Genomic DNA, 9,324 nt, shown 5'->3' with positions numbered 1-9,324 from the left:
TTTGTCATAGATGAATTGACTACATTACTTCACTTCACTTCAGTCACTCAGTCGTGTCCGACTCTTTGCGACCTCATGAACTGCAGCACGCCAGGCCTCCCTGTCCATCACCAACTCCCAGAGTCCACCCAAACCCATGTCCATGGAGTCAGTGATGCCATCCAACTATCTCATCCTCTGTTATCCTCTTCTCCTCCTGCCCTCAATCTTTCCCAGCATCAGGGTCTTTTCAAATGATCCGCTTCCCTGGTGGCTCAGAGGTTAAAGCGTCTGCCTGGAATTCAGGAGACCCGGGTTTGATCCCTGGGTTGGGAAGATCCCCTGGAGAAGGAAATGACAACCCACTCCAGTACTCTTGCCTGGAGAATCCCATGGAGGGAGGAGCCTGGTAGGCTACAGTCCATGGGGTCGCAAAGAGTCGAACACGACTCAGTGATTTCACTTTCACTTTCACTTTTACTTTCAGCTCTCTCTCTATATATGCTTATTTCTGGGCTCTCAATTCTGTCCCATGGGTCTATGTGTATATCTTTTGTTCTCATACCATACCATCTTGATTATTATTATTATTATTGTAGTATATTTTGAAATCAAGGAGGGCTTCCCTGGTGGCTCAGATGGTGAAGAATCTGCCTGAAATGCAGGAGACCTGGGTTCAGTCCCTGGGGCGGGGAGATCCCCTGGAGATGGAATGGCAACCCACTCCAGTATTCTTGCTGCTAGACCATGTTGAATGAAAGTGGTGAGAATGGTCAGGGTTAGTTAGGTATGAGCTCGACTGGCTCTCTTCCCCTTGCTCCCTCTCTGTCTCTCTGAGGCTTCCAGGAGGGACAGGACTAGTCCAAGGTCACACATGGCTCGAGGAGTCAGCTGGACCATTATTTTTCTACTCCCCAGTCCTGGGCACAGTTTTGTGTACTGTGTACCTCCTTTGACCCAGTGTCCATTTAGAGCTTTCCTAATTTTAATGGGGCTGTGTTAGAGTTCTTTGTATATTTTGTGATAAAACCTTTATTAAATATGTGTTTGCAAATATTATTTTTTCCCCAGTTGTGTTTTTTTGATTTTTTTGAATGAGGTTTTCACAACAGTAGCAGTCTTTAATTTTATGAAGTCCATGGAATCTCCTGCCTTTCTTTCTGGAATGGTGTGTTTTGCGTTGTGTGTTACAACTACAAAGCTTGTGATCTACATGACCAAACCCAAGCTCACGTCAATTTTATGTTTTCTTCTATACTTTTGAATAGTTTTGCATTTAAAATTTGTGAGAAGGTAACAGGAAGGCCAGAGGTCCCCAAGCAGCAGGGGGAAATAAACTGCAAGTGGCAGACATTTTTTGTTTTCTTTTGTTTTCCCCTTCTCTGTTGACCAAGCAGTTTCTGCCTGAGACTAACTTTTTTTTTTTCTTTTCTCAAACCTTGGGCTGATAATGGCTCAACAAACCAGTATTCATGTCAATTGTTTTATGGCCAGGGATGACATCCTGGCCATCCTATCTCAAAAATGCATATTGTGAGAGGGGGGCCTGGTGAAACTCCCTTCACCCTTGAGGTGTTTCTTTTATCTGATTAGAAGCTCGCTAACAGACATAAAACGCCTTGCTAAAAACTAGCAAGTGGGCATTCTATCTGCCCCCTTCTGATGTCTATGTCAGAAGCTTTCTCTATCTCTCTTATACTTGAATAAAATTCTGTTACACAAAAAGCTCCAGTGGTCAAGCCTCGTCTCTGGCCCCGGATCAAATTCCTTTCCTCTGGAGGTGGCAAATCTCAGCGTAGCACGCGGATAGCAGCTGCAACCTTTCAAGTTGTCTATAAATAATTTTGAGTGAATTTTGTGTACCTCATAAAGTTTGCGTCTACATTTATTTCATTCTATATGGTTTTCAATTCTTTGTTCTTTACCTATTTTTGAAAAGTTATGGGATATTGTCTTCATTTGAGTTTGAATTTACAGTTTAATGGGCTTCCCTGGTGGCTCAACTGGTAAAGAATCCGGCTGCAATGCGAGAGACTTGGGTTCGATCCCTGGGTTAGGAAGATCCCCTGGAGAAGGGAAAGGCAACCCACTCTAGTATTCTGGCCGAGAGAATTCCATGGACTGTATAGTCGCAAAGAATCCGGCACGACTGAGCGACTTTCGCTTTCCAGTTTAACAGACTCAGCAGTTCTGCCAGCAGGGGCCGCTGTGCCCCGTGACCTGTGAGTGAGGCGTGGCCGGCACTTTCCTTATTGACCACAGGGTGGCGGTGAGCCCGCGTCGCTGACTCACAGCGCATGCGTGTTCCCTGCAGCTCCGGCTTAGCGTAGCTGGGGGAGTTTTGTCTGCTCGGGCACCGCAGGGCTTCGGCTGGGACTCCCAGGTGAGCGCTCAATCTCCTTGGAGGTCGCTGGGGTTTCGGCTTCAGGACAACACGAGGCGGCGTCCACACTGATGGGAGCTGGGATTCCTGACGACTCAGGCGACATCGAGAGGAAAAGGTGAGGGAAATTCAGGAGAAGTTTGGTGAAGTTTCCTGGGTGCGAATGACTAGTTATCAGACGACCCAGAAGGCCGTGGTGGGAAGCGGGGGTTTTAGTTTGAGGTGCAGTGTAGGCGGTGTCCAGGGCCCGTCTTTGGATGTGGTGTCGTTTTCCCAGCTCTGTTTATTGTGGGGACTGTCCTTGCCCTTGGTGAGTCCTCGGCCCCTTTGTCCTGGATAATGGACCATCCGTGTGGGCTGAATTCTGTGCCCTCTGTCCTGTTCCTCTGGCCGTGTGCCTGTTTTTTGTGCCAATTCCGCGCAGTTTTGGTGACTGTAGCTTCACCAGATTTAGTGTGGAGTCAGGGAGGGAGATGCCTACAGACTGTTCTTTCTCGGGGTCACCTTGGCTATTTGGGGTCCTTTGTGAGTCACACAAATGTTAGGAGGATTTGCACTTTCTGTGAAAAATATTGGAAGTTTAGGAAGGATTGCATTCACTGTGTGCTTTGGGTAGAATGGACATTTTTACAACGGTATTTGTTCTGTTCCATGAACCCAAGTTGTTGTTCCGTGGCTCAGTCGTTTCTGACTCTTTGCAACCCCATAGACTGCAGCAGGCCAGGCTTCCCTGTCCATCATCAACTCCCAGAGCTTGCTCAGACTCATGTCCATCCAGTCAGTGATACCATCCAACCATCTCATCCTCTGTCACCCCCTTCTCCTCCTGCCCTCAGTCTTTCCCAGCATCAGAGTCTTTTCCAATGAGTCAGTTCTTTGCCTCAATATTTTGGCCACAAAGTATCAGAGCTTCAGCTTCAGCATCAGTCCATGCCATGAATATTCAGGCTATCAATGAATATTCATGGTGAGCAGAAGTATCTTTAACTAATTCTTCTGTTCCATGAGCACAGGTATCTTTGCAGTGATTTGTGTCTTCTTTGGTTTATTCATCATTGTCTTAAAGTTTTCAGTGTATGGGTCTTTGACATTCTTTGTTAAATTTATTCCTTGGTATTTTGTTCTTTTTGATGCAGTTGTAAATAGAGTTTTTTCACTTTTGGATGGTTCATTATTGTTTAGGAATGCAGTTGATTTCTGTGTATTTATTTTGCATCTTTACTGAATTCATTTATTATTTCTAGTAGTTTTTTGGTGGAATGGTGTAGAAAATTGGAATTTAAAATCCCAGTTTCTGCCACATCCAGGTTGTCCACAACAGGGAGGAAAGGGAAGTCCTTTATGTTGTTGTTGTTCAGTTGCTCAGTGTGTCCGACTCTTTGTGACTCCATAGACTGCAGCACACCAGGCTTCCTTTGCCATCTCTAGGAGCTTGCTCAAACGTGTCCATTGAGTCAGTAATCCCCTCCAACCATCTCATCCTCTATTGTACCCTTCTCCTCCTGCCTTCAATCTTCCCCAGCAGCAGGGTCAGGCTTCCCTGGTGGCCCAGATGGTAAAGAATCTGCCTACAATGCAGAAGGCCCAGGTTTGATCCCTGGGTTGGGAAGATCCCCTGCAGAAGAAAATGGCAACCCACACCAGTGTTCTTGCCTGGGAAATCCCACGGACAGAGTAGCCTGGAGGGCTATAGTCCATGGGGTCACTCAGGGCCTCTATAGGAAAGCCCTAATATAGTCTTCTCACAGTGCCTTCTGAATTCCATGTAGATTTTGAGTCCACTGGATCTGGATAAGGCTTGGCCTCTATATGGAGGTTTAATATTTTCTTTGCTTTTCTGGCATGGTTTTGACATGGTGTTTTGAAAAGTATTTTATTTTCCAGTAATTTCAGATGGATAGACAACCTTATATACATGAGAGCAAGTTTTGTGTCTTGATTAGATATATCCCTAAATATTAATGTTAACATTTAAATGGAATTATTTTTATAAGCTCATTTTGAGATTATTTATTGCTAGTGTATATGTATAAGATAGGTTTTTGTAAAGTGATATTTTGTCCTATGACTGCTGAATTAGTTGACTAGTCAAATAATTTTTCGTTGTTATAGGAAGTTTTGCATATAAGATAGTGTGATCTGTGTTCTGTGAGCAGACACAGTTTTAATTTTTCTGTTCATGTATGAATGCATTTTGTTTCTTTCCTCAGACCTCTGGGTAGCACTTCCAGTACCCTATTGAGTAACAGTGGTGAAGGCCGGCTTCCTGTCCTTGTTCCCAATTTCAGGAGTAAATCTTTCACTGTTTTACGTTGAGCATGAAGCTTGACGTGGCTTTGTATGCTGCTCTCACATTGGACAGATTTCCTTTTATTCCTACTCTCTGGAGTGTTTGTATCATGAGATAGCACTGGACTTTAATTATAGCTTCTTCTGCAGGAATTGAAATGATCATGTGTTTCTGCCTCACAGTTTATAGTGGTTCAATACACTGCTTAGTTTTAATATGTGGAACAACCTGGCATTTCTGGTGTAGAGATATTGCTTATGGCACCGTCCATTCAATGTTTTGATGGTTCCATGTTGCTCTAATTTTATGGAGAATTCTTGCTTTTCTGTTTATATGGCATACTGGTATAGTTTTCTTATTATTACTTACTTGTGTGATTTGATTAGATTTGGCTTGGTGTTGGTGGTTTGAAGGGTTAGCATTAGGGCTGAGACTGGTGTGCGGGCTGGGTTATGGGTTATGGTTGCCGTTAAGTGACACCCACGTTGCAGCTCGGGCCACCTGCCTCTGACATCCCCATCCTGCCAGCTCCTGCCTGGCCCTCTAGAGACTGCTCACCACCCAGAGGGCAGGGGTGGTCCCCTACTTGGCCTTCCTCCTGCCTCTGCCTGTCCATCTGTCCTCCCTGAGTCAGGACACTGCTTCCTCCATGAGGCTCCTGGGTTCTGGCCTTGGAACCCCACCCCCCGCCCCACACCACATCCCCAAAAGCTATGTTGACCACCAGGACTTGTCACCTCAAGAGGCCCAGGAACTTGGACTTCCCAGGACCTCAGAATGGGACTTTGTGTGCAGATGGGCCACTGCAGAGCTGTCCAGGTTGAGATGAGGTCACCGACCTCTATGTGAGGGGGGAGCAGTCCTCATGGGGAGAAGGCCAGGTGAGAGCAGAAACAGAAATGGGCAAAGAGAGACCTGGAACCAGCTAACCACAGAACCTGCCGCAGGAGCAGGCCCCCAGCACCTGGATCTAGGGCTCCAGCCTGAGGGCAAGTGTCCCCTATTACACCCCTCACACCTCCCCCCGCACGCATCTGGTGTCTGTGTTGGGGCCACAGGAATCCCAAACCTGGCCTGTGGAGGCCTGGGCGTCGTGCTTGTTGAAACCCAGGGCAGTCACTAGCTGCCTCCCCTCTGCACGTAACCCTGTCCCTTCCCGGAGGAGGGACCCGGGGTCCAGGAAGACCCACTCTTCCCGCTGGTACGGCTGCCTGGCCTCCGTCCACTGGGCACCTCAGCCCCGAGAAAGTAGCCACAGTGGTGTAATGATGACGGTGAGTGCCTGCAGGCCACCCTCACCCACCTCCTGCCCCGAGTGTGGCCATCTGAGAAAGGACCCTCCAGCCCCCGACGCAGGCGCCTCGTTTCACAGGGTAGGCCCTTGCACCTTGTTCTCGGAGGAGGGTGTGTTTCACAGGGTAGGCCCTTGCACCTTGTTCTCGGAGGAGGGTGTTGAGAGCCGCGGTGACTGATGCCTGTGAGTCTGTGGGCCGGAGAGGTCTTCCCCAAGAGCCCAGGCACAGCTGGGCCAGGACGGATCCACCTCTCCCCTCCGGTATCCCATGGAGTGAGGATCAACTCCGTTGACCCCAAAACCCCCAGAGGGCTAGACCGTCCACAGATCGGGGACTGGGTGTGCACCTCATTCCCTCAGAGAGAGCAGTGTCTTCACCACGGCTGCCAGATTGGCCCATGTCCCCACCAACATCCAGCCTCGGGGACCATCCAGACAGAAACCCCCTTCCAAGGGCAGAGGCCCCTGTGCTTATAGACCCCGCCTTCAGGAAAGGGGCCAGCCCGAAGGACGGTGGACGTGCCCCAGTGCCGAGCACTCACTGACCATTGCCCCCGTCCCCCTGCCCCTCCTGCTCCCTGTGGCCTCACCCCCTCACTGGGAGACCCTCCTCTCTAGGCTCCAAGCATCCACGCTTCCCACCTCATCCCCATCTCTCTCCAGTTCAGTTTGCCCTTTTCCACGCCGGGTGAAGAGGAGAGTGAACGCCTCATGCCGGTGTTTGCAGCTATGTCAATGGGCTTCCCTTGTCTTCCTGGCTGCGGTCTAGCTGGACACCGGGTGGTTTCTAGGGGTGCGGAGCTCGGCGTCTCCCAGCAGCGAGCAGCTCTGACACCCGCGCCCCACACCCCTCGTCCAGCCTCAGGGGTGACCCAGGACCCTCCCTGGGCTTCCCTGACCCTTGGTCAGTGTCCTCAGTCATGTGCTGACAGGCGAGGGTTCCCTCCAAACGCTCCTAAATGCTTCCCCCTTGCCTGTCGGGATGCTCCACCCTCACCAGGTCTCGACTGCGTGGCAAGGGCAGACGCCAGGCCTGCTGTATGCACTGCTGTGCATCCTGCTGTGTACACACGTATGACCCTGCCGCAGGACTGGGAAACGCAGCCCTACCGGGGATGTGGGGAGACGTTACTGACCACAGGGTGGATGTCAGCTCTCAGCTCATGAGCAAGGGCAGATGGCTTCTCGCTCCTGGGACCCTTTCTCACCCAGCCTGACCATGACCTGGCTTTGTTCCGCCCTGTTGTCCCTCCATCGGCCTCGCTCTGTGAGCAGAGCAGGCCAGTGTGGCCAGTGGCCACAGATTGAGGCCCACGGACACTAGCTGACCTTGTGTGCCCCTGCTGGCCACACGGGACAGGCGCTGCCCTGTGTGCTGGGGGCTCTACTGTGCACAGAGCCCAGGCCTCTGCTTCTGGATCTGGAGTCACCTGGAGTCTGCTGGGGGTGTCTCTGCTTCCTGGGCCTCTCTTCCAGGCTGGTCTGCCGTCATGGCATGGTGCGTGGTGGGGCTTCCCGAGTCCCCGGGGGGCTGGAGGCTGAGGTCGGGCACATCGTAAACCCTGCACCTCAGAACTCAGGTGGGCTTCCCGGGCTGCTACAGCCGAGGAGGCTGGACTCTGCTCCACACCTGTCCTTGCTGAGTTTTACTGCATCCTTCATCATAACTAACCCTGAGTATAACAGCTTCAGGGACTTCTGGGAGCCTCCAGGAAAAGCATCTGGGAGGCAGTCTCTGGATCCCTGGCTCTGCAATCAGGGTCAAACGTGGTGGAGGGTCTTGGGGCTCTGGAATCAAAGAGCCCTCTACTGGAGGTGGGGGGGTGGGTAGGAGATCCCAGGTGGTAGTTAGCTGAGTCCAAGGCCCTTCCAGGTATGAGGCATCCTAGCCCCCGTGCATCACAAAGAGGCCTGGTCCCTGCTTCTGAGAAATTCCCTAGGGTGTGTCCTGATGCCAGAGGTGCCCGTATGCTGTGGCTCCTGAGTTTCCAGGGAGGATAGAGGAGTGAGGAGAGACTTGTCCGCAGAAAGAGAGCTTCTGTCAGAGCAGAGCCTGGGGCTGCCACACCCCCACTTCCACCACCAGCCCCAGGTGCACGGGGGCATGACTGTGAGAGCAAGGCTCCTTCCCCCCACAAGACACGCAGGACACGTGGGGCACTGGTCATTGGACCCCCACTCAGTGTTAAAACCTCCCACTCAGGCCTGTTGATTGAGAGACACCATTTGAAGACTATTAATGGGGTGGGGTGGGCTGGGAGTGAATGCCCAGGGGGGTGAAGCTGAGGTGGGGCAAGTTGGAAAGTCACCCAAGGCCAGGCTCTCCCTGCAGCAGCCCCCCACATGAGCCCAGGTGGAGGCAGGCCCCTCGAGTCAGAGCCCTGATGGCTCAGACACCACATTCTGGGCCTTTGGGGCACAAGTGCGCAAGTAGCCCCTGTTCTTGTCTACACCTGCTGCAGTCAGGGTCAGCCCTGTCTTCATCTTCTTACTAGTATTTTATTTGTATTTTTGGAGGATTTTTTCACAAGAAACACGGATTTTTTTTTTTTTTTCAAGCAAAAGGTTTACACATTAAGAATCTATTGTCTTGGAAGAATAGAAAAAGTCTCTTCGGCTAGCAAGGGGCAATTCAGATTAGAGGAACTAGTGAAGCAAGTTATATCCTGGAAGTTCTGATTGATCCAGTTTTAGGAATAAGATTGACTGTCTTCTTATCTAGTTGTGTAAGGCTCCTGTCGTGCTGTCTCAGCTCGAGACCGGTAACACTCACAACCGAGCCTCCATGGTCCCATCTGGTGTGGACACAGGGCTGGCTCACTCTCCAGGAGGCTGCATCTGTTCGCAGAAGCCACCAAGCTGCTCCCCAGGCACCCCAGTCCTGTCTTTGCTATTGAGAGCACAGACCTCTGCTCTCTGTCCGTTCCCACTCTTGCTGGGCTGACTTCTGTCTGGCCTTCTCCACTCTGCTGACAGGCTCTTTAACTCTGGGTTTTTCTTTACATGCAGGTGGATCCATGGCTTGGCTTCTGCAGACTTCTTCATCAGCGTTGACCTGGATGGGACAGAAGAAGGTTGATCCCTGGGTCCAGAGTCCAAGCCCACCACTGCCCTGTCTTCTTCCTGGCCAAGTTCTCACCCCTCCCAGCAGGCCTCTTGGGGGCCACTGGGATGGGCTGTCCCTGGCAGGAGCAGGGGTCCACGACTGGATGGGGGTGTCCACACCAGGACTGGAGGGTCTCTGGGGGGCTGGAAGGCCATAGGACAGGCAGGAGGGCTCCCAGCATTCAGGCGGGTCCACACATCATGGTCTTAGAGGCCCGCACACAGTGCACCAGGCTATCGATGTGGTAGGAGGTGCAGTGGTCCCGGGACCAG

The 9,324-nt window shown here is 51.2% G+C and overlaps 1 pseudogene; it reads right to left on the bottom strand.

The window, feature by feature from the left end:
* Positions 1–8,763: 8,763 nt before the first annotated feature.
* Positions 8,764–8,965, bottom strand: LOC138088212 (small vasohibin-binding protein pseudogene; annotated as a pseudogene).
* Between the last annotated feature and the right edge of the window lie 359 nt (positions 8,966–9,324).

Source organism: Capricornis sumatraensis, chromosome 11, assembly GCF_032405125.1.
Source record: "Capricornis sumatraensis isolate serow.1 chromosome 11, serow.2, whole genome shotgun sequence".
Taxonomy (NCBI): domain Eukaryota; kingdom Metazoa; phylum Chordata; class Mammalia; order Artiodactyla; family Bovidae; genus Capricornis; species Capricornis sumatraensis.
Note: the sequence above shows the minus strand (reverse complement) of the source record. Positions and strands in the feature narration are given on the sequence as shown.